Genomic DNA, 27,330 nt, shown 5'->3' on the forward strand with positions numbered 1-27,330 from the left:
ACATACGACAATGGACGGCCACGCGACCCATCGCGGGGCGGAGAATCTCCGGGGGGGACCGCTGCCAGCTGCCGCCGACCAGCGCGGCGCAATTCCCGCCCCAGCCAAATCCCCGGCGCTGAAGAATTCAGCAGCCGGCGGGGGTGGGATTCATGCCACCCCCCGGCGATTCTCCGACCCGGCGGGTGATCGGAGAATCCCGCCCACTGTGTCTCAAAAATCTTTGGCGGGATTCTCTGCGAACCGGCGGGGCGTGCAACTCCGGCGCGAAGGAGTGGCGTGAACCACTCCAGTTCACGGAGAATACAGGTATGGAGCTGACTCTAGTCTGGACTTTACTCAGCTCTATCCATCTGTAGACTAACCCTGGCTCTGGGTCAGTTGCCCCTTTTTACATCACTGTGAGGGCAGTACTGTACTCAGTCCCACATTAACCCTTTATGTACCCAGATCCCACTACCACACCCGTCACTCTCCCCCCCCCCCCCCCCCCCACCCCCCCCCACCCCCCCCACACACCTAATTAAATGCCACATTCACCATGAGGGCATTCAATTCTGCCCCATGGGCACCTTTTAAAAGTAATAGAATGTGAGAATCCTTGATGATAGCCACTGACCATTTCCTGAAGATTCACAAGCAATGCTGGATAGCTATAGGAAAATAAATAGAGCTCTTGCAACTTCTGCTGCATCAGTCAAGTAGAAAAATAAGAACATGCATTCAACTTATGTCAGGGAACATTTTACAATTCAGCATGCTGGCTTTTTTCCTCTGTTTATTTTTTCTCCTATTTTATTTTATTCACATTTTATAAGGTTGATGAAGAGGTGGCACTATCTAGGGATATGATGGAATTGATGAGCTTGATAATCTTTTCTCACTTCTCTTTTCCTATCATCACGTTTTCATCTCAGCTGGATTTGAATCCTATTTGTAAAGGTGAAAAGAAGGTATGATAACTCATTTTGTTCTCCTTTCCCTTTTGCATAAACATTAAAATCGCAAGTCAAGTCCGTTGAAAAGCTTCAACAAGCCGAAGCAACATATAGTTCGCCTCAGTATGCTGTATTTCATCAATCGCCAGTATTGCTTCCTCCATGCCTAGACTGTTGTGTGCCTTGTGAAGCTACCAATAATCGACAAAACCATCCAAAAGAGGTATCTTTGAGCTGGTGCTTAAAGTTGAGTAGGTAATGTAGACAGCTGTGCGGTCGACTGTAGGCCCAAGGAATTGGCTTCCTCCTCCAAGGAGCTCTGTGAAAATAAAATATGCCGCATAATCAGTGCAAGGTTGATGGCATTTGCATGCATGTTATGAATTGTGATGCTCTTAATCAGCGGGTTTAAGCTGCTGAATCTTTCAATCTTAGCCTCAGTTCCACTATGTCAGCATTATTATATATTCACACTCTGAAACTTCCGCATCAATCTGGCCATCTATGATCCCTCTTCCTAAAATGTCAAGTATTACGTTTTAAGTTGAGTCAAAACAATTTTTGCTGCAGCAGTTTTTCTGGCAAATTGTCTTTTCAGAGGGAATAATTTTCAATCGTCTGGCAATAAGTGGCAGTCCAAAGAAGTATAGAATATAATAATCAAAAGGTAATGACAAGCCGTATAAAATCAAATGGAATTGGGCTCCACACTGAAAAAATATTGATGCTTTAGGGTCCAAAGATATTTCACAAGGATGTTCCTCGGTATAAGGAAATTCAAACACAAAGAAATATTGATCAATTGGAATATTTTTTCATTTGAACAATGCATATCACGGGGTAATATCGCAGTGTTTAAATTTGTGAAAGGCTAGGATAGGGTACGTAGATTATTTCCAATAGTTTGGGGTGAAATATCGAGATGTCATTGATTTAAACCAGAAAGCAGGAGAAATGTTTTTACACAGAGAGTTACACATCTGTGGAGTTCACTTCCAAAGTTAATGGTTAAGATGGAAACTACATCAACATTCAAAATCAGCGTGGACGGGGGATAAAGTAAAAATGGACAAAGGGGGGCAGAATTTAATGTCAGTGACAAGGGTCTCACCTGCAGCTGGAGAATTGGCGAGAAACCCTCATCCCCTCCATTGGGAAAGGTCCTAGAGCCTTTTAATTGGCCAGTGCCAGGCCTTCCCTAGGATTTAGAACCTCGGGTGGGGGCAGGCTTAGTGGGGGGGTAGATTTCCAGGCCTGAGGGTCGTTGTTCAATCAGGGGGACACAGGCAACATGTGAGTAAAGGTGGGATGGGAGTTGTGGGAGGAGGTGTCCTGGATTAGGGCAGGGGACGGAGTCACGAGTAGGTCACAAGTAACCGCTACAAGTGCTGGTAATGACCTCTCGATTCCCACCCAGAATGGACTCAGTTTTGTTTTGGTTAGGTCATGCCCTAAGTGTCATTTTTGGCGAGATTCACAGGGTGTTTGGCGTCGGCTGTAATTCTGCGATCAAGATCGGTATTCACCCACACTTAATGCAAATAACGAGCCCGACGAGAAACTCGCTGTGCCTGAGTCCCCAGGCATCTGATTCACCTGACTCGAGCTTCAGCTGCTTACAGCTAACAAGGGGGAGCATCATTTAAACGGTCCCTCAGCACTCACTCCAGTCATGAAATGAAATGAAAAATGAAAATCGCTTATTGTCGCAAGTAGGCTTCAAATGAAGTTACTGTGAAAAGCCCCTAGTCGCCACATTCCAGCGCCTGTTCAGGGAGGCTGTTACGGGAATTGAACCGTTCTGAAGGCCTGCTTTGGTCTGCTTTCAAAGCCAGCGATTTAGCCCTGTGCTAAACAGCCCCTAAACATTTAGCCCTGTGCTAAACAGCCCCAGGCAGATGGCAGTGCGGAGACCTGCTGCTCGGTTTCTGGATGCTGACCTAGCTTCTGGATGTCGTGGTGCCGAGGTCAACCTGTACCCCCGAGGAAGCAGGAGAACCAACAGCAAATGCCACCTGGGAGGCAGTGGCAGCTGCAGTGAGTGCAGGCAGCATGACCACTAGGAACGCTGTCCAATTTGGGAAGAGGATGAATGACCTCCTGCGAGCTGCAAGGTTAAATTACCACCTCTCTCCTCATGGTATTAGTCCCACCTGCCACCCTTCAATTTCCAACCTCATCCCACTCCCGACTTACTCACACCTCGCACCCTACAAACATTCGACCTCCAAGCTTGTTCCTCAGAAACCCCTAGCACTCACCATCCCAACCTCTCAATGTCTTGGCTTGGTATCCACAAATGCCACCTGCTATAGCACCCCCGACCCATCAATTGAACAACTCACAATATTCTCTCTTTGTCTCTGCAGGAGAAGATAGCCCATAGTAAGAGGGAAAGGGTGAAGATGGTGGGAGGGGGGGTCAGAATACCAGAGTTTTGAGGACACCCTGATGAGAAAAGTGCCCTGGAGATCACGAGGTTGCCCGAGGAGAGAGAGCAGTGACCGACAGCGAGGTCGGCCTGTGCCAGAGAAGTGAGGATCCACAGACCCTCCACCCACATGACTTGTCTCAAGTGAGTTACTGATGTCCCAGGCAATTATCAATCCCTTTCACTGAACCTATGTCCATTGTCTTGCATGATCACCTTCTGCTGAGACCGCGACATCGGGAGACATACCCTCCCCTCCACTCATGCAAGAGACCACCTTGGAGGAGAGCTCCGAAGGGAACACCGGCAATGCACTTCCACCTTCCACCAGTGTAGAGACACACACCTCGGTGGGTGACATCAGGTGGAGGTGGGAACATCCAAGGGAGACAGCAGTCAGAGTTCTGCTAAATCCCAGGGTTCAGCAGGGCCCCAACAAGATGCTGAGCCTCTAGACTAAGTTCTCCCTGAGCTGATGCAGATGATAGGACAGAGCCATGAGATTCAGGAGGAGATGTCATTCCAGCTAATGCAAGGCTGCTTGGAGAAGTCCCAAAGGCTTCAGGCTCAGGAGATGGTGTCGGCATTGCATAGCACCAGGCCATCCCTGCAAGGGGGCTGCAGTGGAAAGCCTGGACCATGACGTCCAAGCCATGAGTGGTAGTGTTCAAGGCATGGCTCAGTCTGTGACGATCATGGCTGAGAGCCTTGACATCATGTTCCAGTCACTGAGGGACATGTCCCAGGTGCAGGTGGACATTGCAAAGGTACTCCAGAGCTTGGCCTAGTCACAGAAGACCATCGCTGAGGGCTTAGACATCATGATGCAGGCATGTGGGGAGCCTCCAGGATTGGGAGTCCTAGATGACTCAGAGGGCTCTGGTGCTCACTTCAGCTACCCCTCCAACTCATGGAGTAACCCAGGGCCCCACGGGCACAGGCAGGGAGGAGGAAGCACTGGACCTGATCCAGGGCTTTCCATAAAGGTGATTAATTCAGTCTCCAGTCCATATGAGTTCCCCTCCTCCTGAAACTGGAACATCTCAAGAGCAGCGGGAAGAACAGGGTAGCTTCTGACATAGGAAAATTGGCCAGGGCTCTCCGGTTCCAGGCCCTCCAGAGGACGACCGGCAAGAGCAACAAAGTCTACAAGGTGCTCAAAGCAGCTGGCTCCTTTCACCTCTGATGTGCATCCTGATTTCACACCTAGATGCACCGGTAGACCACGGTGGATTAAGAAGAGTGAGGAACACTGAGTGGGCACTGGTGCGGTCATTATCCGTAGCTAGGGGGAATGGAAAATTGTTACATTAAAATGTTGACCAGTTAAACATGTCACACCTGAAACATGTAAAGCCTCTGTCATTTTAATCTTCACAACAGGTCTGCCCGGACCCCACCCCCTGTTCCGCCTGTCTCCCCTAGTCCCCCATCTAACCCCTCCCCACACAGTGGTCCAAGATCAATGTGCAGCATTTGTCATGAGGATGGGTGTGAGCACTCTGTCAGCAGAAAGATAGGAGTCAGACTTAAGCAGAACCTGAGGAACACCACAGCTTTCCTCACAGCGAGTGCCTTGAATAGTGACCCGCTGACAGTGTCACATCACCTTGGAGTGATGTTACATAGGCCTTAGAGTGGTCAAGGGGGTAACAGGGTGGTCGGGAAGGGGGGGAACAGGGTGGTTGGGGAGAGGGCAATGTGATGGGGGCTGCGGGCAGAGCTGACCAACGCATAGCCTCATCTCATGTGAATCTGGAGATGCTGAGGCCCTCCCTGGTCTCCTGGCACATTGGACCTCTGCCGCCGCCTGTCCTTCATCCTCCGATCCTCCTTGGGTTCGTCTTCCAACTCCTCATTGTCCTCCTCCTCAGACGAGGCTGCATACCCCTCCTCCTTCTTATCCAGCCTGTCACCCCGCTGCTGTGCCAGGTTGTGGAGGGCACAGCAGACCACCACAAAGTGGGAGATCCTCAGGGCCCTCTATTGCAAAACACTGTCGGAGCGGTCCAGGCACAGAACCGCATTTGATCAGCCCGATGCACCTCTCAATGACAGAACAGGTGGCTGCGCGGGCTTCATCATATCGGGTCTCTGCCTCAGTCACAGGCCTCCCACCGGTATCCCAGCCATGACCCCAATGGGTATCCCTTGTCCCTTCACAAGCCATATTATCATCCTGTGGAAGAACTCGAAGACACTGGGGATCTCTGAGTGCCCCAGGATGTAACTGCCATGCACATTCCCAGGATAGCATGTAAAGACGTGCATGATTCTGAGGTAGAGGTCACCCAGTATCTGAACTCTCAGCGAGTGTAACCCCTTCTTGGGGATACAGAGCTTTCCCTGATGCTTGCAGGGCGCCATCAATAGCCCTCTGGACCTGTTTGATTAATGGCAGCTGCCTCTATGGTGCTGACACACCTAGAGTACAGGCACACTCTTCAGGCATCAAAGGTTGCAGGATAGCCAGTCCACAAATCATCCTCTCAGACATGGAACATGTTCCATCGAGGGGCACTTGAGAGTTCAGGAAGCGTCAAATGATATCACAACTAAAATGAAATGAAATGAAAATTGCTTATTGTCACAAGTAGGCTTCAAATTAAGTTACTGTGAAAAGCCCCTAGTCGCCACATTCCGCCGCCTGTTCGGGGAGGCTGGTACGGGTATTGAACCATGCTGCTGGCTTGCCTTGGCCTGCTTTCAAAGCCAGCTCTTTAGCCCTGTGCTAAACAGAAGGCTAATCCCTCAGTTGAAATAGTCTTCAGCTGTGAAGCTAGAGGCTGCTCACTGTCAAAGGGGATGAAATTTACTTTCATGAGAGAAACCGCAGCAGGGCTCTGTCCTGGGTGAATTTGGTAGGACAGACAGGCTACAGCTGTGGTTCATAGAATTTATAGAAGTTACAGTGCAGAAGGAAGCCATTCGGCCCATCGAGTCTGCACCAGCCCTTGGAAAGTGCACCCTACCTAAGCCCACGCCTCCACCCTATCCCGTAACTCAGTAACCCCACCCAACCTATTTGGACACTAAGGGCAATTTAACATGGCCAATTCACCTCACCTGCACATCTTTGGACTGTGAGAGGAAACCGGAGCACCCGGAAGAAACCCACACAGACACGGGGAGAACGTGCAGACTCTGCATAGACAGTGACCCAAGCCGGGAATCGAACCTGGAGCTGTGTAGCAACTGTTCTAACCACTGTGCTACAGTGCCGCCCTTATATGCATAACAGGTTGGCCCTGTTATGAGTCTCCAGTATATTTAAGGATGATGTGGAGATGCTGGCGTTGGACTGGGGTGAGCACAGTGTGATAGTCACCACTGTTGTATATATCACATACAAGATGTAATACGGTAAGGCCCCTGTACTACAGGTACGTGGGTAGATCCCTGCCTGCTGGCTCCGCCCAGTAGGCGGAGTATAAATGTGTGTGCTCACCGAGCTGCAGCCATTTCGGCAACAGCTGCAGGAGGCTACACGTCTCTGCTTAATAAAGCCTTGATTACACTCTACTCTCGTCTTGTCGTAATTGATAGTGCATCAATTTATTAAGCAGAGATTTTACAACGATGGATCTCCGCATCAAGCCGGATCGCCTGCAGCTGCACCCTCAAGCAGACAACGCCAAGTCGGCCTTCGCACATTGGCTAGCTTGCTTTGAAGCCTACATCGGATCTGCGGCAGAACCACCCTCAGAGGCACAGAAGCTCCAGATCATGTATACGTGGCTGAGCTCCGATATCTTTCCCCTCATCCGGGACGCACCTACCTACGCTGAGGCCATGGCGCTACTGAAAGAAAACTACACTCAGCAGACCAACAAGCTCTATGCCAGGCACCTCCTGTCCACACGGCATCAACTCCCCAGTGAGTCTGTGGAGGACTTCTGGCGTGCCCTGCACGCCCTGGCAAGGGACTGCGATTGCCAGGCCATTGAACATTCCGACCTCATAATTAGGGACGCTTTTGTTACAGGCATACGGTCGGCGTACATCCGCCAGTGCCTCTTAGAAGGGGCTACCTTCGAACTCGAGGTGACCAAGAAACTTGCAATCTCACTAACGGTCGCCTCCGGTAATGTACAAGCGTACGCCCCTGACCGCACGGTGCCCCCCTCCTGGACATCATGGAACCCACCAGCGAACACCCCATCGTGGACCCCACCAGCGACTGCCCCCAGCCAACCCCAAGCCTGCGCCACGCGACAGCCAGCCAACCCCGGGGGACCCAAGTGCTACTTCTGCGGACAGACAAAGCACCCCGGTAGCGTTGCCTGGCGCGGAGCGCACTCTACAAGGCCTGCGGGAAGAAAGGACATTTCGCTGCTGTGTGCCAGGCCCGCTCGATCGCCGCTGGAACCAGGCCCATTGTTCCTGCACCCCCCACGTGCAACCCGTGGGTGCCGCCATCTTCCTCGCCTGAGCCTACGTGCGGCCCGTGGGCGCCGCCATCTTTAACGTCGTGTGCCCTGTGGGTGCTGCCATCTTCCCTGCCTCAGGACCCCTGCTCATCGGGCACCTCATCGGGCCGCTCATCGCCTGCCGACCAGCCCGGGGCCTTCCAACACCAGCTACAGCTCACCTCCATCACGATCGACCAGTCCCGGCCGCACAACCTCGCAACCGCGTCGACGACGGTAAAGGTCGATGGGCACAAGACATCATACCTTCTTGGCTCCGGGAGCACAGAGAGTTTCATCCACCCCGATGCGGTAAGGCGCTGCTCCCTCACGGTACACCCCATTAACCAGAGAATCTCCCTGGCCTCGGGCTCCCACTCCGTGGAGATCCGGGGGTACTGCACAGCCTCACCATCCAGGACCTAGAGTTCAGCGACTTCCGGCTCTACATCCTCCCCAACCTCTGCGCTGCCTTGCTACACGGCCTGGACTTCCAGTGCAACCTCCAAAGTCGAACCCTGAAATTGGGCGGGCCCCTACCAACCCTTACTGTATGCGGTCTCACGACCCTTAATGTCGACCTACCTTCTCTGTTTGCAAACCTCACCCCGGATTACAAACCCGTCGCCACCAGAAGCAGATGGTACAGTGCCCAGGACAGGACCTTCATCAGGTCCGAGGTCCAGCGGCTGCTGCGGGAAGGCATTACCGAGGCCAGCAACAGCCCCTGGAGAGCCCAAGTGGTAGTTGTGAAAACTGGTGAGAAAAACAGGATGGTCAGACCATCAGTCGGTACACGCAGCTCGACGCGTACCCCCTCCCACGCATATCTGATATGGTTAATCAGATTGCACAGTACCGGGTCTTCTCGACAATGGATCTGAAATCTGCCTACCACCAGCTCCCCATTCGCAAGGCGGACCGCCGGTACACCGCGTTTGAAGCGGACTGCCGCCTTTACCACTTCCTTAGGGTTCCCTTTGGCATCACTAACGGGGTCTCGGTCTTCCAACGGAAGATGGACCGAATGTTTGACTGGTACGGACTGCGGACAGGACCTTCCCGTACCTGGATAACGTCACCATCTGCGGCCATGACCAGCAGGACCACGACGCTAACCTTTCCAAAGTCCTCCACACCGCCAATCTCCTCAACCTAACGTACAACAAGGAGAAGTGCATGTTCAGCACCAACCGCCTAGCCATCCTCGACTATGTGGTGCAAAATGGAGTTCTAGGGCCCGACTCCGATCGCATGCGCCCCCTCATGGAACTCCCCCTCCCCCACTGCCCCAAGGTCCTCAAACGATGCCTGGGGTTCTTCTCATACTACGCCCAGTGGGTCCCTAACTATGCGGACAAGGCCTGCACACCCAATCACTCCACCGTTTTCCCCCTGACGGCTGAGGCTCACCAGGCCTTCAACCGTATCAAGGCCGACATCGCCAAGGCCGCGATGCACGCAGTCGACGAGACGCTCCCCTTCCAAGTCAAGAGCGATGCATCAGATGTCGCTCTGGCTGCCACTCTCAACCAGGCATGCAGGCCCGTGGCATTCTTTTCACGCACCGTCCATGCCTCCAAAATTCGGCACTCCTCCGTCGAGAAGGAGGCCCAAGCCATTGTGGAAGCTGTGTGGCATTGGAGGCATTACCTGGCCGGCAGGAGATTCACTCTCCTCACTGACCAACGGTCGGTTACTTTCATGTTCAATAACACACAGTGGGGCAAGATCAAAAATGATAAAATCTTGAAGTGGAGGATCGAGCTCTCCACCTACAATTACGAGATCTTGTATCGCCCCGGTAAGCTCAACAAGCCCCCCGATGCCCTATCCCGAGGTACATGTGTCAGCGCACAAGTGGATCTACTCCGGACCCTACACAACGCTCTCTGTCACCCAGGGGTCACCCGGTTCATTCACTTCATAAAGGCCCGCAATCTGCCCTACTCCATTGAGGAGGTCAGGGCTAATACCAGAGACTGCCAGGTCTGTGCGGAGTGCAAACCGCACTTCTCCCGGCCAGACCGCACGCATCTAGTGAAGGCCTCCCGCCCCTTTGAACGCCTCAGCGTGGATTTCAAAGGGCCCCTCCGCTTTTCCGACCGAAACACGTACTTCCTTAACGTGGTCGACGAATACTCCAGATTCCCCTTTGCCGTCCCATGAACCAATATGACGTCTGCCACTGTCATCAGTGCACTCAACACCATCTTCGCCCTGTTCGGTTTCCCCGCCTACATCCACAGCGACCGGGGATCCTGCTTTATGAGTGATGAGTTGCATCAGTACCTGCTCAGCAAGGGCATCGCCTCGAGCAGGACGACCAGCTGCAACCCCCGGGGAAACGTGCAGGTGGAGCGGAAGAATGGGACGGTCTGGAAGGCCGTCCAGCTGGCCATACGGTCCAAAAATCTCCCGGTCACCCGCTAGCAGGAGGTCCTCCTTGACGGCCTTCACTCCATCCGATCGCTACTTTGCACGGCGACTAATGCAACCCCCCATGAACGTCTCCTTGCCTTCCCCAGGAAGCCCACCTCCGGGGTTTAGCTCCCAACGTGGCTGGCAGCTCCAGGACCCGTTCTCCTCCGCAAGTACGTGCGGCTCCACAAGGCGGACCCATTGGTCGAGACGGTACAGCTACTCCATGCAAACCCGCAGTACGCCTACGTGGCGTACCCCGACGGCCACCAAGACACAGTCTCCCCCAGGGACCTGGCACCAGCTGGATCTGTCCCCCCCCCCCCCCAAACCCCCCCCCCCCCACCCTGCGCCGGCACCACCGTTCCTCCCTCCAGTGCACCTCACCACAGCCCCGCTCCAGGACGATCCGTCCTCCCTTTGGTCCCACCCGGGAATGAAGATGAGGTCTACATGCTCCCGGAGTCACCGGCGACCGAGCTGGTGCCTGCATCGCCATCAGGATTGCGGCGCTCACAACGGAGGATCAAGGCGCCCGACTGGCTAAATTTGTGAACTTTCCCCAAAATGTTAACCTTAAAATTCATGTAAATAGTTTTCCACCACCCCCGCTGGACTCTTTTATAACATGGGGTGAATGTGGTAGTCACCACTGTGTATGTATCACATACAAGATGTAATACGGTAAGGCTCCTGTACTACAGGTACGGGGTAGATCCCTGCCTGCTGGCTCCGCCCAGTAGGCAGAGTATAAATGTGTGTGCTCACCGAGCTGCAGCCACTTCAGCAGCAGCTGCAGGAGGCAACACATCTCTGCTTAATAAAGCCTCGATTACACTCTACTCTCGTCTCGTCGTAATTGACACAGTAAGATGTCTTGCAACACCAGGTTAAAGTCCAATAGGTTTGTTTCAAATCACTGCTTTTGGAGCACTGCTCCTTCCTCAGGTGAATGAAGAGGTGCGTTCCAGAAACATATATATAGACAAAGTCAAAGATGCAAGACAATACTTTGAATGTGAGTCTTTGCAGGTAATTAAGTCTTTACAGGTCCAGATGGGGCAGGTTAAAGAGGTGTGAATTGTCTCAAACCAAAACAGTTGGTAGGATTTTGCAAGCCCTGGCCAGATGGTAGGGGGTAAATGTAATGCAACATGAATCCAAGGTCCCGGTTGAGGCCGTACTCGTGTGTGTGGAACTTGGCTATAAGTTTCTGCTCGGCGATTCTGCGTTGTCACGCATCCTGAAGGCCGTCTTGGAGAACACGCTGTTTTCATGCATCTTTAGCGGTTCCTCAACAGAACATTTTCTGCCAATATCATTATATTTAATTAACCTCTTTAGCCATAATTTGTACAATGAAAATGCAAGTTGAGGCAAACAACTGTTAGAAAATTGAATATACCCATGTGATGCTGAAGTGTGACACAGAAAATGTGTGCGTGCTGTAATATTTTTATAGAGATAAAATTGATTTCAGCTTCATTAATCTTTAATTTTGATGGTGATTTTCTTTAATATTGACTGATTATAGAATGTAAGCTGCTCCTCATCTCTCTCCAAACAATATTATCCGCACTCCCGAAAATCCTCTTTGGAAGAAATTAAAAGTAAATTTGTGAAGACATTGAGGCAAAATTTTGTCAGTGATTAAAAACTAGAATAAACATGTAGTCTAGTGGCTCAATAATGCCAACTCAATGATCATTTATTGGCTGTATAATCAGATCCTAGGGCGTGCTTTGATTAACTCGGTAAGCAGGCCAAGCCCTCGATTCGTAAGATGCTCAATTCAGTGAGTGATTATCTTACGTTTTTGAGGCCTAATATAGGGTTTGCATGCATGTTGTTGTGCTTTTTCATTTTAGTTAATCACATTTAAATTATTCTTGTGCTGAAATCATCAACCTTTTTGAACTGTTGGCCCTTTCAGCCTTTATGTATTTTCGTGTAGCATGTTGTGTCAAATCGGTACAAAGTGGTGGCATTTTACTTTTGTTTTCAAAAGCAGTAAAAGGAAAATATTCTATGTCAGGGGATCTAAACTTGTATCAGAATAAAATGAAATGTGTCCCTGAACCAAGATTTCACATTTAATATAGTCTTTGACTCATTGATTTCAATGATGCACAACAGGCTTTGAGACAAAGGCAAATGTCCATCCAAAGAAACTGATCTACATCAAATCAGAGGGATGGTTGGTAAGGGTGGGGACTTGGGGAGTGAGGGGTCAGAGACTTGGGGGGGAAGGGATTATCATGATATTCAAACACACATCACAACACACACATCATGATAGACAGACCAACAGACCAATTAGCACACATAACACGACAGCCAATCACAGACAAGAGCAGACACAGTATAAGACAAGAAACACGACACCTCCTGGTCAGTCCATCTGGAGACAGGACAAGGCCAGGACCTCATTAACAAGACACTCACACAGTCACCACGTGCTGAGTACCAAGTCAGATGTGTAAATAACTAGTTGGAATAAAACTGCGTTGTACCAATCGCAACCGTGTTGGTTCGTCTGTACCTCAGAGCTCCCAACACCACATGGTACCAGTGAGTGAATCGATACTTACCGGCAAATCTGCCATCCTGAGCCATGGACACCCACAACAAACCGAAGCCGTTGCAAGTCGCTGGGAACCTGGGCACCAATTGGAAGCTCTTCAAGCAGCGATTCGAACTGTTCGTGCGAGCCAAAGAAAAACATGGCGCCTCGGACGAAACAAAGATTGCCATGCTCCTCACTACCGCAGGTCAGCACGCTATCGATGTATACAACTCCTTGGTGTTCGGGGAAGGCGAGAACAAATCTAAATATGACACGGTCCTCCTCAAGCTCGACCAGCACTTCAACGTTGAGGTCAATGAAAGCTTTGAGAGGTATATCTTTCAGCAGCGCCTACAAGGTAAGGATGAGCTCTTTCAGTCCTCCCTGACGCACCTCCGCATACTTGCGCAGTCCTGCGGTTACGGCACCACCTCAGAGTCCATGATCCGGATCCAGATCGTTTTTGGCGTTGCCTCCAGTGGCCTACGCCAGCAGCTTCTAAAAATTAAAGGCCTGACCTTAGCATCTGCAGTTGAAGCCTGTGTCCTGCATGAAAATGCGACCAGCCGCTATGCCCAATTTCAGACGACCGAATCGGCATGGAGGGGGTCCCAAGTGATCGAATCGGCAAGCCTGGCCGCCCACGAGGCCGAACGCATCCAGGCAATCGAGTTTCTCCCGGCCCGCGGCCCGGACGAGGGCGGCCGTTTCGTGCGCTTTTTGAGGCCTCTCGCGGTTGTGCGCGGCAAAACCTACGGCAACACTGAGGGACGTGCTGCGCAGGCGCGCCCGTCGCAAGACCGAACTGCGCATGCGCAGTGGTGTAACGAACGCCATGACGTCATGACGTGTGGCAACTGTGGAGCTGCACATTTAAAAGGGCAATGTCCTGCAAAAACCCGACAATGCCTACGCTGTGGCAAGATGGGCCACTACGCTGCCTACTGTCGAGCGGCTCAACCTGTGGATCTTCCACATCTCCGACAACCTCGCAGACACGTGCGGACCATCCAGCCTCCACATCACGACATCCAAACCGACGACACAGATGACCAAGACGCCTTCCGGGTTGCGGTCATTGATGTGAACCGGGTCAACACCATCAATCCGGCCGATGAATGGAGTGCCACCATGACGGTCAACCGATCGCCAATCACTTTCCGCCTGGACACTGGCGCCTCCGCCAACCTCATAGCAGGGTCAGCCTTCTATGCCATGAAGGTCAGACCACCAATCCAGCCATCCCGGTGCAAGATGGTCGACTACAATGGGAACGTTATCTCGGCCATGGGATCCTGCCAGCTCCAGGTGACACACAAAACACACACGGCCACACTCTAGCTTTGAGACAAAGGCAAATGTCCATTCAAAGAAACTGATCTACATCAAATCAGAGGGATGGTTGGTAAGGGTGGGGACTTGGGGGTGAGGGGTCAGAGGCTTGGGGGGGAAGGGATGACATCATGTTCTTGTGGAGAATGTCACCGGCTGGGTGGGGAAGGAATGGGGGAGTGGAGGGTGGGGGGTGGGCGGGGGGTAGAGATTAGCCGTGGCTGACCGCGCACAGGCTTTCCTTGGTCAGGCGTGCTATATGTCGTGTTGGGTGCTCTGCTACACAGACGACCCAACGCGGTTGCAGATGGTACAACTCTGTTTTATTACTAACAATTACAACATCTGTAAACTTGTAACTGTGGTTCGTTCATTACCCTTTAACCTGTGGACGCAGCCCTAACACTATCTTTGAGAGGCACTTAGCACATGGTGTATGCCTGAGTGGCACGCTGTGCGCTCTGTGCCCTGAGCTGTCTCCTGCTGGAATGCGCGGGAACTGTGGTGTTCCCCGTTTTACAGTGCGTGTGCCCTTGCTTGTGATTGGCTGTGATGTTGCGTGTGTGTTGATTGGTCCGTTGATCTGTCCATCACTGTGTATGTGTGTTTGCACCATGATGTTTATCTGAATATCATGACACTATACATCAGGAGGTTGATGCAAAGGCACCCAGTTCCTGGATCCACCAAATCCTCATCTGGATAGTGCTGCTTGACCAGAATCCAGGTCAAGCAAGGTTAAAGCAGCCTCATTATCATTTTCAAAGCTGCAATGTTCCACTTCCTTGGAGCAGAATGGTCATCCACCCATCTTCCCTTCTGAGTTACAGCTGGAAATGTGTGGCTCAGAGGTGGATTTGCATCAGGAAACACATTTTTAAGTCGTTAACACCCACCCCCCCACTCCATAAATCCAAATCTGCCTGTTTTTATTTGGTTTAGACTCCCCACATTGTTACCTTATGCACTAAAACATGGGGCTGGATTCTCTGATTTTGAGCCCAAATGCGACACCAGCGTGGGAACAGTGCCGCTTTACGCCCAAAAGAACGGCGCAAAACCTCCACCAATCCTCCGTCTGGTGGGGGGCTAGTAGGCACGCAGTGTAAAGCCCCTGGTTTTACCTATGGATATGGCCGGAGAATTGCCAGGTCCTTGGCCGCCCATGTGCACGGCGGCAGCCTGCAGTGGCCACGATGTGCAATATGGCGCCGCCCACATGTTGCATGGCGCTCTCCTTTGGCCAGGTTCGCCACCCCCGGACCATCCCCCACCAGTGCCCCCAGCCCCCGCGAAGGCTCCCCCTGCCCGCGGATTGGCTCCCCCCCGACTGCGGCGACGCCGGACTCAGTCCACAGACGCCACGCCGAGTTCCCGAAAAAGAATAGCATGAGTGACCCACGCCATCGGGAACTCAGCCCATTGGGGGCAGAGCATCGGGGGAGGGCCTCAGATCACGTCCTGAGGCCGTCCATATTGTGTGTGGCATTCTGGGGCGGGGGGCAATGCCAAACCGGTGCCAGCCCCGATTTCGCCGCCAATGGGGATTCTCCAGCCGATCGTCGAATGCGATTTTGGCGTCGGAGACCGGAGAATCCCGCCCATGGTCTCACTAAGTTATAAAATATATGGGTAAAACTCATGGCAACCACCAATCACAAGACTGTCAATCAAAAGTGACAGCACGCTAAGTAGTAGATGCATGCAATGGGGAACACCCATGGCTGCATTATTGGAGCAAATCCTCTTGACTCTTCAACATGGCAGATGAATATTACCCATGATCCTGTGAAAGAATGGTTAGTATATGATATTTTTGAAGAAATGCATTTCATGCATATTTCATGTTTTCTACACAGGTAAATAGGCTAGTGGACAATATTTAACCAAAATACACTGTACACTAACAATTTACTTTCCCCCCAGCCTACAGTGTCAGTTTAGTGGGTTGTACCCTATTTCCTTCATGTGGGCTTAAGTTTGTATTTTCACTTGTAATGGCTGTTTTTGACTATTACACCCAAAAGCTGGCTGGGGAAGTGCGGCTGAAAGAAGTGGTGAATATTCTGCATTTTAAAATGATCTTTTTGTTCAGTTATTACTCGTCGAATAAACAATTACTCCCACAATTCATCAGTTTAAAATTCTGCCGTTTAATTTTTCTAGGCTGCGCATTGCTTAAAACATTGACTTAAATCCTTTCTTTAAACAGCATAACAATTGTATTCAACTGGAGCACAAGGAAACTCATCACAAATTGGTTAAACTGTGTGGCATTTGAGGAAATTAAACTCCGATATTAAAGAGTGCCAGATGTAAGAACAATAGCTCTTAATGACTGAGAATTCCATGGTTAATGAGTGCTATGTAATTAAGATTTATATTTGCATACTGTCATGTGCAAGGTATGCCTCACACCATGTTGTCGCACTCATTGGAGAAGGAAATTTAAGAAAACTTTGGTTAAAGAAAAGCCAAGTCTTGCAATTTATATATTCTTCACTTGCTTGCCCACTAATCCACCTTCCATCCAAAGTTTTGTTGAACATGTTCCATGAGCTGAAGAGCTGTTGCTGTTGAACAGCCGAGAAAGCCCATCAAGCACACAAAATGTGTAAAATCCACTGTAACCTTCCGGGGTAACATTCTGTACAAATACTCCCTTGCCTTCAATGTATTTTAGTGAAACTTAAAGAGTGGTTAAAAAAAAACTTGACACCAAGGCAGCATTTCACTAAGTATGTTAATGAGGAACACCTGCAAAACTGGATTCAGTGGGAATCTGGAGGAAGATCCTCTGCTGGTTGGGGTCATTCATGGCACAAAGGCAGATGGTTGTGATGGTTGGAGGTCAATCATCTCAGCTCCAGCGCATCACTGCAGGTGTTCCTCAGGACAGTATCCAAGGTCCAATCATCTTCAACTGCTTCATCAATGACCTTCCTTCCATCATAAAGTTCAGTAAGAAGTCTTACAACACCAGGTTAAAGTCCAATAGGTTTGTTTCAAATCACATTCACCTGAAGAAGGGGCTGCGCTCCAAAAGCTAGTGATTTGAATTTAGGATTACGGATTGTATGTCCAGTACCCTCCGTTAGGCGACCTCCATTAGGTTATTCATGAAGGCCCTGCCTTCTCAACCTTGCCCCTCACCGGGCACGGTAGTACAGTGGGTAGCACTGTTGCTTCACAGCTCCAGGGTCCCAGGTTCAATTCCCGGCTTGGGTCACTGTCTGTGTGGAGTCTGCACGTTCTCCCCGTGTCTGCGTGGGTTTCCACCGGGTGCTCTGGTTTCCTCAAGTCCCGATAGACGTGCTGTTAGGTAATTTGGACATTCTGAATTCTCCCTCTGTGTATCCGATAAGGCGCCAGAATGTGACAACTAGGGGCTTTTCACAGTAACTTCATTGCAGTGTTATGTAAGCCCACGTGACAATAAAGATTATTATAAAGGTGTGGTGATCCTCAGGTGAAATCACCACCAGTCAGCTCATTGGAAAGCAGTCTATGGTCATCTGGGACTAAGGCGACTTAACCTTATCTTTATTAGGCTACTGCACCCGGCTAATTGAAAACAATCAGAATAACACGTATCCTGGTACACAGCATAACAGTTGTTACTTTGTTTCAAAGATCCAGAAAAAAACTTTTTTTAACATGTCATAATTGACACCCTCAGGAAGCCCCAAAATACTTCACAGCGTGTTCTTCCTGTTGTGCAACCCAGCTGGATTAAGAACCCATAAATATCAATGGGATGAATGACCAATTAATTGGGTTTCTTTGCTATGTTGGCAGCTGTGAAAGCTTTCTATGCATCAAACAGCCAAGACTGTATGTCTCCCTTACAACTCACTCAACTATTTACATAATTCCTTCCACATAAATTGTCATGTTAGTACTGTAGGTTGTTTGATGCAGGATAAAGTCAAATGTTACCTTACATTGCACGGTTTTAATGAATATCAAACATTTATTCAATTTGAAAGAAAATAATGCATTTAAATCAGTTTCTCCCTTGTAAACGATAAGGATATACAATCAATGGGCATCTAGTGACTTGAACGCATAATCTAGATTTAGACTTAGTACGGTGCTGAAGGATTACTGTACTCTTAGATCTGTCATCTTCTGGATGAGATATTAAACCAAGACCTTCAGGTGCACATTAAAAATCCTGTTGCACTATCCAGAAGATGAGTAATGGAGATGTCCTGGCCAACATGTATCCCTCAGCTAGCATCACGATGAAGCAGATTATCTGGTCATTATCACATTGCCGTTTGTGGGAGATCACTTTGTACAGGTTGGTTGCCATCTCCTACATTACAACATTGACCTCACTTTAAACCTACTCCAATGGCTATAACGCATGTCATGATATCCACATCAGCATATCATGGTGCAATCACACACACACTGATGGACAGGTAGTTGGACCAACCAACACACACACAACATCGCAGCCAATCACCAGTGAGAGCACACGCACTATAAAACAGGGAACACCACAGTTCCCGCTCATGCTACCAGGAGATAGCTCAGAGCACAAAGCTCACAGCGTGCCACTCAGACATAGACCATGTGCTGAGTGCCTCACCAAGATAGTGATAGGGCTGGGTCCACAATTTAGCTGGTGAAGCACGAACCTCAGCCAGCAGTTAGTAGTTGTTATTGTTTGAGACAATAAAACAGAGTTGTACCATCTACAGCCGTGTTGGATCATTTGTGCATCGGAACACCCAACACGACAACGCATATTGAGCTGAGACTGTGAATTAAAAGCACAATATCAATGCAATTTCTTTCATTTTTCTTTTATCAGTCTAAAATGGTAGAACAATAATTTTTCAATCTCATAAAGTATTTGGAAATGTACAGCAAGTGGGAATAAAATATTGAGCACAAATATATTGCTCCTGACTGAACCCTGCTTCCCGCTGAAATGAATAGGAAGGGAATTCTGACATTTTAATGCATACATGAAGTGATGTTGTCACTGATATGTGCCAGATACATTTCTAGCAAGGCAACCACTATCCTTCCTTTCATCAGAGATTTGCTTTTAAGTTGTGAAAATATTCGTGGGTCGAGCAACAACAAAAAAGCATTGAAATAAAATGTTACCTGAAGTTGAGTACAAATGTTTGAAACCTGAAATAAAAAACAGAAAATGTTGGAAGAACACAGAAGCAATGGATAAATTGAGTTCTGATCGACACCTTCAAATGATAACTTATCTTTCTTTTCACAGATGCTGACAAACCAGCCGCCTTTTCACTTTCATTTTCTATCTCTACTTGTGCCACCAAAATTACTCGTAGAAAATAAATTCTTGCACAGGCAACAATTTTATTTAGTGTCAGAGCACATTCAATTTTCATCCGTCTCACACCGTCTTGAAGATAAAAGGTACACATTTTAATTATTTAATCCATGTATTTATATATGCAGCTCTTTTTCCGTATTTCAATACCAGGCTTGAAAACCATCTGTCTATATGTATCCTCAATTAATATTCCACAGCTGAAAAAAACAGCTGTGTCAAATTGACAAAACAATCTTTCCACCATAAATGTACGAAATGTTGCATATATACATGTAATTCATGCAGAAATACTGGTAGCAATCAGAAAGTGCTAAATTACGCTGGTAACCAGACCCTTTAAATTGCATCTAAATATACTTGCTATTTGATGCAGAAGATTCAGATTAATGTACTTCTCTCTTAATTTAAAAATCCTTTTTCTCAAACAGATTGATTTTTTTTTTTCAAATGCTAATTACAGGCTGTGGAAAAGGCTTTAAATCAGCCGGCATTATTGTGCTGTGAAGCCTCTTTCACTCATTCACTGCTCATGTTTCCAAGGGAGGCCTTCCCTTTTGTGTTCAGGCTAATAAGCACAGATGTTCAGCCTGGCTCATGCAGAGCGAGTTTTACCTAATAACCATTTTTAATATGGGCAGGTTACCTGTTCAAGATATGGGGCTGAATTTGGACGGCTTGATTGCTTCCAAAAGAAAAATTAGCGTCAGGTTTTTCAAAACATGATTGCGCAACTGCAGTGAAAAGATAATCTTTACTGCCATCATCCTTTACAGCTGTGCTGCAGCCACAGTAGTCAATACTGATCTCTCGTTTAATGCTTTTTGTTGGCCTAACCAAGGGTGCTCAAGCAGAACTGTTAAAATCAATTTGTATTTTCTCCTCTGATTATGCAGTTGTGCAAAACCTGAATTGGGGAAGGGTGAATGTAAAACGCTTCTTGGGTACGGGGGAACCCCACTCTCCACTTGTTTTAAGAATTACTTGACTTCTGAAAGTAATCAATATTTTCCTTATAATAATAATCTTTATTGTCACAAGTAGGCTCACATTAACACTGCAATGAAGTTCCTGTGAAAAGCCCCTATTTGCCACATTTCGACCCCTGTTCGGGTACACAGAGGGAGAATTCAGAATGTGCAATTCACCTAACAGCACGTCTTTCGGGACTTGTGGGAGGAAACCGGAGCACCCAGAGGAAACCCACGCAGACACGGGGAGAACGTGCAGACTCCACACAGCCAGTGACCCAAGCCGGGAATCGAACCTGGGACCCTGGAGCTGTGAAGCAAAAGTGCTAACCACTATGCTACCGTGCTGCCCTTATCCTATTTCACAGCTCAACTCAGTTTATGCTTTGCATATTCTTGTAAACAGCACAGATAACAAATAACCAATATTCATCTGCATGGGAATTTGATTCAGTCTCTGAGATTGGTGATGTTTCCAAAGCTAAAATCACACCAGCTGCATATTTTTGGGCGTACGATCCTAGGATCAAGACAAAAGGTAACATTTCCCCTGCTAAGATTGTGTCAACTGGATGCATGTTACATGGAGACCTACCTTCAGCCTGTCGCCCTGAGAGGTACATTTCAGTGAGATAAATATGCTTTTCAAATTACATTGCATGTGACTTCTTTATCAGTGGCCCAACTAAGGGGCTGAGTAACTTGATAGCTGTCCAGTCTTTCAGCAGGGCACACCCTCCCTATGGCAGCGTATATATTGCACAGTATCACATTACAGTCTGATCCATGCACTGTGTCATACAGCAGCATACAGAGACAAGCAGAGATTCAAATCCACTGCTTACACAAACTGATTAAACTCATTTAATTCTCAGCCAGTTTAAATTTGACTGTGGAGACGGGCAGGGCAACACAGCAGCAGCAGAGAACAGCCTTTTACAATTTACACAATGCCTTTTTAAATTGGAGCAGCTGTCGATTCAGTACCAAAGAAAATGCCAAATTAGCAGCTGTGGTGTAAAAAGGAGATTAAGGGCAAGTGCACCTCACTGTCGTTGGCCGATCATAAGACAAATGCATGCGGAAAGAAACGTTTAAAGCAGGCATCAAGGACACCTGAAAAGTGTAACGAGCTAGCATCAAAATACTACAGATGGAGCTCACAGGCTGTCGAGATGATGTGAAGAGAATGGTGGGAAAATAAAGATTCCACCTTTACCATGGTAAGAAAAGAGGCAGGAAACTAATTATTTAAACTTTGACAGAAGCACATTTAATTATTCACATAACTTAATTTGCCAGTGCAGCTGTATTATAAACTAACTATGGTATGAATTACTTCTGGAGAATGCATAATGTCTTCAATAACTCTTTGTCACCTTTCAATGGACCTGGTCATCACTGGCAAGGCCCTCATTTGTTGCCCATCCCTAATCGCCCTTGAGAAGGCGACGGTCACTTCCGGTGATGGGGATGCGCTGAGTAGTTGCACATCAGGTGGCTCTCCTCCATACGACAGTAAGATAGGCACTTTAGGCCAAATTTAGCCCGCAAAATCAGACTTAAACATCCCCTCACCCTCAACATTAGCACGGACGACAAAAATGCCAGGAAGCAGCAGCTTGAGAGGCCGCGTGGACACCAGGAACTGCGGCAAGGGACAAGCGGATCGGCAAACCAACAAGGTGAGCGATTTCCGGCTTTCCCCAAGAGAGGGAGACCGGCGACCTGGAAAACAAATTCCCCTTTGCCAGGTGATGGATGGAACATGTTCCGAACAAAGAAACTAAATGCAATGAAAGACGACATCAAGGCTGAGATAAAAGCGACAGTCAAAGTGGCGGTGGTGGAGGAACAGCCGCCATACAGACGGCACTCGAATGCAAGGGGAAGAGACTAGGGGAGCACGACATGGGAGCTGGAAAAGCCATCGACGGATCAGGGCGACAATGCCCAGATCAAGAGGTTGGTGGCGACCGAATGCAGCCTGAAAGGGAAGGTCGAGGACCAGGAGAATTGGTCGAGGATACAGAACATTCGAATAGTGGGCCTGTCAGAGGGGATCGAGGGCAGGGATTCAACCTCCACGTGGCCCAAATGCCGGGCAACCTAGTTGAAAGGGACAGCTGGAGATCGACAGGTTCTAACCAAAGCCCTGAGCCATGGAGCAGCTGAGGGCGATAATAGCCAAGCTGCATAACGATCAGGACTGAGAAAGGATCCTTCACTGGGCTCGACAGAAGAAGGCGTGCAACTGGGAGGGACATAGGATCAGAATGTATCAGGACATTGGGGCAGGACCATATTTAACCATGCAAAGTCTGCCCTGTACAAGAACAAGGTCAGATTTGGGATGTTATTCCCAGCAAGGCTCTGGGTAACATACCAGAGCAAAGAACATTATTTTACTGCCCCAGTAGAGACGAACAAGTTCATCCATAAGAATGGCCTGGATAGGCAGCAAGAGTGGCAGCAGTGAAGAAGACACAGAGGAAGTGAAAGGAGGAAATGAACAATTTTGCATGGGACTGCATCGCCTTGCTATGAGCAGGGGAACCAGCTCAAAGAAAGGAGGGGGCGAGGGCAGCAGAGCGCAGGAGAGGGCGAGGCGAGGTAGAAGGGACACTAGCAGGGTGGGCGTAGGACGGGGTCAGATCTACCCTGGAAGGGGCCCACCGCAATGGGGGAAAGCTAAAGCCAGGAAGTTTGAAAGAGAGGGGGGCCGCGGCACATTTCCCACCGGGGAGAGAGCATCTGGTGGGGAGGGGGCTGGGAGAAATAGCAAAGGGGCAGCGGGTAGACAGAAAACAGGGGATAAGGGGGGACACAGAGGCAGCGAGAGGGCAGCAGGGAGAATCAAAACCATGGGGGAAACAAACCGATAAGGGGGGGGGTGGGGAAGGCCTCTGGACTGGCTTTAGCAGATCCATATCGAAATCATGGAAGAAAATGGCACAGTAAGCAGCCACTTTGGATGGTCCCCAAACAAAGGGAAATCCTGGCGTGCAGGGGTCCACTCGCATGGCACACACAGTTGGCGGCCATGTTGGGTGGCCCCTAACCAAGGGAAACCCCGGAGTGCAGGGGCGCAGCTACCAGGTAAGTATGGTTTACCCCACAGGAGGGGGGAAACAAAACCCCCTATGAGAATAGTCCCCTGGAATGTCAGGGGACTTAAGGCCCAGTGAAAAGATCCAGTGTCTTCACCCGCCTGAAAGGCATAAAAGCCGAAATAGTCTTTCTCCAAGGGACATACCTGATGGAGAAGGAGCGACTGTGGGTAAGGAAGGGCTGGGTGGGACAGACATCCATTCCTGCTACAGGATGAGGGCTAGTGGGATAGCCATACTTATAAGTACGAGGATGTGTTTATGGTGACAAGGATGGTTACGCACCAAGGGCGACGGTATGTCATTGTCAGCGGTGTCCTAGACGGAGCACCGATAGTCCTGGTAAATGTCTATGAGTCCAACTGTGACTACACAAAATTTATAAAAATGACCATGGCGCAAATCCCAGACATAGACTGATCATGGGAAGGTAATTAAACTGTGTACAGGACCTACTGACGGGCAGGTCAAATTCCAGAACGAGGAAAACGACAGGCATGGCTCGGGAACTGCAAATGTTTATGGAGCAGATGGGGGACAGTGGGCCCATGGTGGTTCATGCACCCGGTTCAGAAGGAATTCTCGTTTTTCTTGCCAGCACACAAGGTCTATTACCGCATCGATTTCTTTGTAGTGGGGAAATTGGTGCTCCCAGAAATAGTAAGAGCGGAGTATTCCGCAATTGCAATGTCCGACCAGGCTCCACATTACATGGATGTGGGGTTGGAGGCGGGCTGTGCCCAAAGCCCCACATGGAGGTTGGACACAGCCCTCTTGGCTGACAAGTTCTTCTGCCAGAAAACATCACAGGCCATAGGCGAGTACGTTATAAACAACCAGAATGGAGAAGTCTCACCTTCCACATTCTGGGAGGTACTGAAGGCTGTGATTAGTGGAGAAATTATCGCCTTTGAGGCTCACAGGGACAAGGAAGAGGGAGGGGCTGGGCAACAACTGATCGACTCCATCCTGGAGGGCGACAGAATATACTCCGAGGCCTTGACCGTAGAGCTGCTGGAGGAGAGGAAAAAGCTACCAATGGACTTTAACCGGCTACCCACTAGCAAGGCAGTATACCAACTCCGCCATGGGGACCTTTTATGAGGATGGAGAGAAGGCTAGCCACCTGCCGCCTCACCAGCTGAGAAAGCAGGCAGCCACGAGGGAAATAGCCGAGGTAAAGGATAGCAGAGGCGGACTGGTAGCCAAACCAAAAAAGATCAACAAAGCATTCGAGACCTTCTACCGGGGATTGTACACCTCCGAACCCCCGACGGGGATTTGGGGATGAAACGGTTCCTCGATTGACTGTACATGCCAGTCGTGGGGGACAATAGACGGAGGGGACTGGAAGCACCAATAGGGGTGGGAGTGGTCATGGAGAGCATCAACTCCATGCAGGAGGAATGGCGCCGGGGACTTCTACAAATAATTTGCGACGGCACTGGCTCCGCATCTGCGGGGAATGTTCACAGACTTGCTAGTGAGCAGCACTCTGCCTTCAACACTAACACAAGCCACCATATCGCTCATACCCAAAAAGGACAAAGACCCAATGGAGTTTGGATCATACAGACCCATTTCGCTGCTCAATGTGGACGCAAAAATACTCGCCAAAGTGCTGGCTAAGCGGCTGGAGAACTGCGTACCAGAATTGGTCGCAGAAAACCAGATGGGCTTTGTTAAGGATCGACAGCTAACTGCGAACACCAGGCGGCTGCTGAATGTGCTAATGACCCCCCCCCCCCCGCGAGAAGGTAACACCAGAGGTGATCGTCTCCCTGGACACAGAAAAGGCCTTCAACAGAGTCAAGTGGAAGTACCTGATTGAAGTACTAGAGCGGTTGGACTAGGGACTGGTTCACCTCATGAGTGAAACTCTTAAACAATATCCCCAAGGCGTGCTTACGAACTAACGCCACCAGCTCTAAATACTTCCAGCTGCACAGAGGCACAAGGCAGGAACGCCCGCTGTCCCCGCTCTTGTTTGCCCTGCCAATCAAGCCACTGGCAATCGCCCTGAGAGCAGCAAGAGGTTGGAAGGGTAGCCAAAGAGGAGGCAGAGAGCACATAGTCTCACTCTATGCGGATGACCTGCTCCTCTACACCTCGCACCCGCAAAGCTGCATGAACGAAATAACAAAGCTCCTGGGAGTATTTGGGCAAGAAACTCGACCTTGTCAAATGTTTTCCCAGTGAACCCAAGAGGGGGAGGGGCAGAACTGGAGGGTCTACCATTTAAAATAGCCCAAAACAAATTCTGCTACCTGGGGATCCAGGTTGCCCACACTGGGCACGGATCCACACATGGAACGTGACCAGTCTGACGGAGGAAGTTAAAAGGAACCGACTGAGGTGGGGTATACTCCCGGTTTCCCTGGCGGGGAGGGTGCAGACGATCAAGATGAACGTACTGCCGAGGTTTCTCTTCCTGTTTATACCGATCTTCATCCCCAAGGCCTTTTTTCATTCAATAGACAAGATGATTATCGTATTTGTGTGTAGGAGTGGTGAGGTGGGGGTTGGAAGGTGGGGGGGGTGCACGGGGGAAAGAATCCAAGAATCCCCAAAACAGTACCACAAAGGAGAAGAAACATGGGAGGCCTGGCCCTCCTCAACTTGCAATACTGGCTAGCCACGGTGAAAAGAGTGAGGAGATGGGTCAAAGCCCCAGACACAGAATGGGTGAGGGTTAAGGAGTCCTCCTGTACAGGAACGACCCTCCGGGCCCTCGCCACGGCAGAAACACCCATCCCCGCCAGCAAAACACTCAATAAGCCCAGTGGTGGTACCGACCATGAGAACTTGGAACCAGATGAAGCCACAGTTCAGTCTGGCCGAAGTGTCCATCATGGCCCCCATCTGTGGCAACCATAGTGTTGTGTTCTGTGGTGTGACCGTGGTAATGATGGACACAGAACATCTAGTTGTTTAACTAGAAAGATGATTTATTCGCAAACATGTGAAAAGATAACTAACAAACTATAATACAGATGATAGCTATTCAATGAATTCTCCTGGAGCTACTCTAAGTGCGACTATTCTCTTGTAAGACTACCAGGTGTCCCAAGTCACATGGTGGATCACTATCGCCACCTGCTGGTTGGAGGTCATACCGATAACTATATACATTGATAAACAACTATATACGTGGATGTGTACATGCATATCACCACACTTAGGTGTGCGCCAGCCATGCTCGACACCACCTTCAAGAGATAGAGACAAGATGGGGAGACACTGACAGTTAGGAACTTGTACACAGGTGACAGACTAGCGACCTTAGAGGAGCTGACTGAGAGACTGGAATTACCAATGGGAACAAATTCTGACATCTGCAGATCAAAAACTTTCTCCAGAAGGAGACGACTACATACTCACGAACCCCGAGTAGCACAATGCGAGAGGAGTTACTGGAAGCAGACAGTCTGGGGAAAGGAAACTGTGGGGATCCGTACGGACGACTCTTAGAAAGCACGCGCTCCCCACTGGACGAGACATGAGAAAAATGGGAGGAACAAATAGGGACAGGAATAGTGTGAGGTCTCTGGAGCGAAGCACTGAGCAGGGCCAACTCGACTTCCTCATGCGCAAGGCTAAGCCTCATGCAGCTGAAAGTGGTGCACAGAGCACACTTGCCAAAAACCCTAATGAACAGGTTCTTCCTGGAGGCTGAGGACAAATGTGAAAGGTGCCAGGGAGACTCGGCCAACCACACCTACATGTTCTGGGCATGCCCCAGACTTGTCGGGCTTTGGACAGCCTTCTTTGAGGCAATTTCCAAGGTGGTGGGGGTGGGGGTGGAGCCGTGGCCAAGAGTGGCGGT

At 49.5% G+C, this 27,330-nt stretch overlaps 1 long non-coding RNA gene across 1 annotated transcript; it reads right to left on the reverse strand.

Annotated features, from left to right (window-relative positions):
* Window positions 1–535: 535 nt before the first annotated feature.
* Window positions 536–21,131, reverse strand: LOC140411652 (uncharacterized). The gene is made up of 3 exons (XR_011940930.1): window positions 20,990–21,131; window positions 19,225–19,251; window positions 536–1,257 (listed from the first exon to the last, which is right to left on the reverse strand). It is a non-coding gene; the product is annotated as an uncharacterized lncRNA (long non-coding RNA).
* Between the last annotated feature and the right edge of the window lie 6,199 nt (window positions 21,132–27,330).

Source organism: Scyliorhinus torazame, chromosome 4, assembly GCF_047496885.1.
Source record: "Scyliorhinus torazame isolate Kashiwa2021f chromosome 4, sScyTor2.1, whole genome shotgun sequence".
NCBI lineage: Eukaryota > Metazoa > Chordata > Chondrichthyes > Carcharhiniformes > Scyliorhinidae > Scyliorhinus > Scyliorhinus torazame.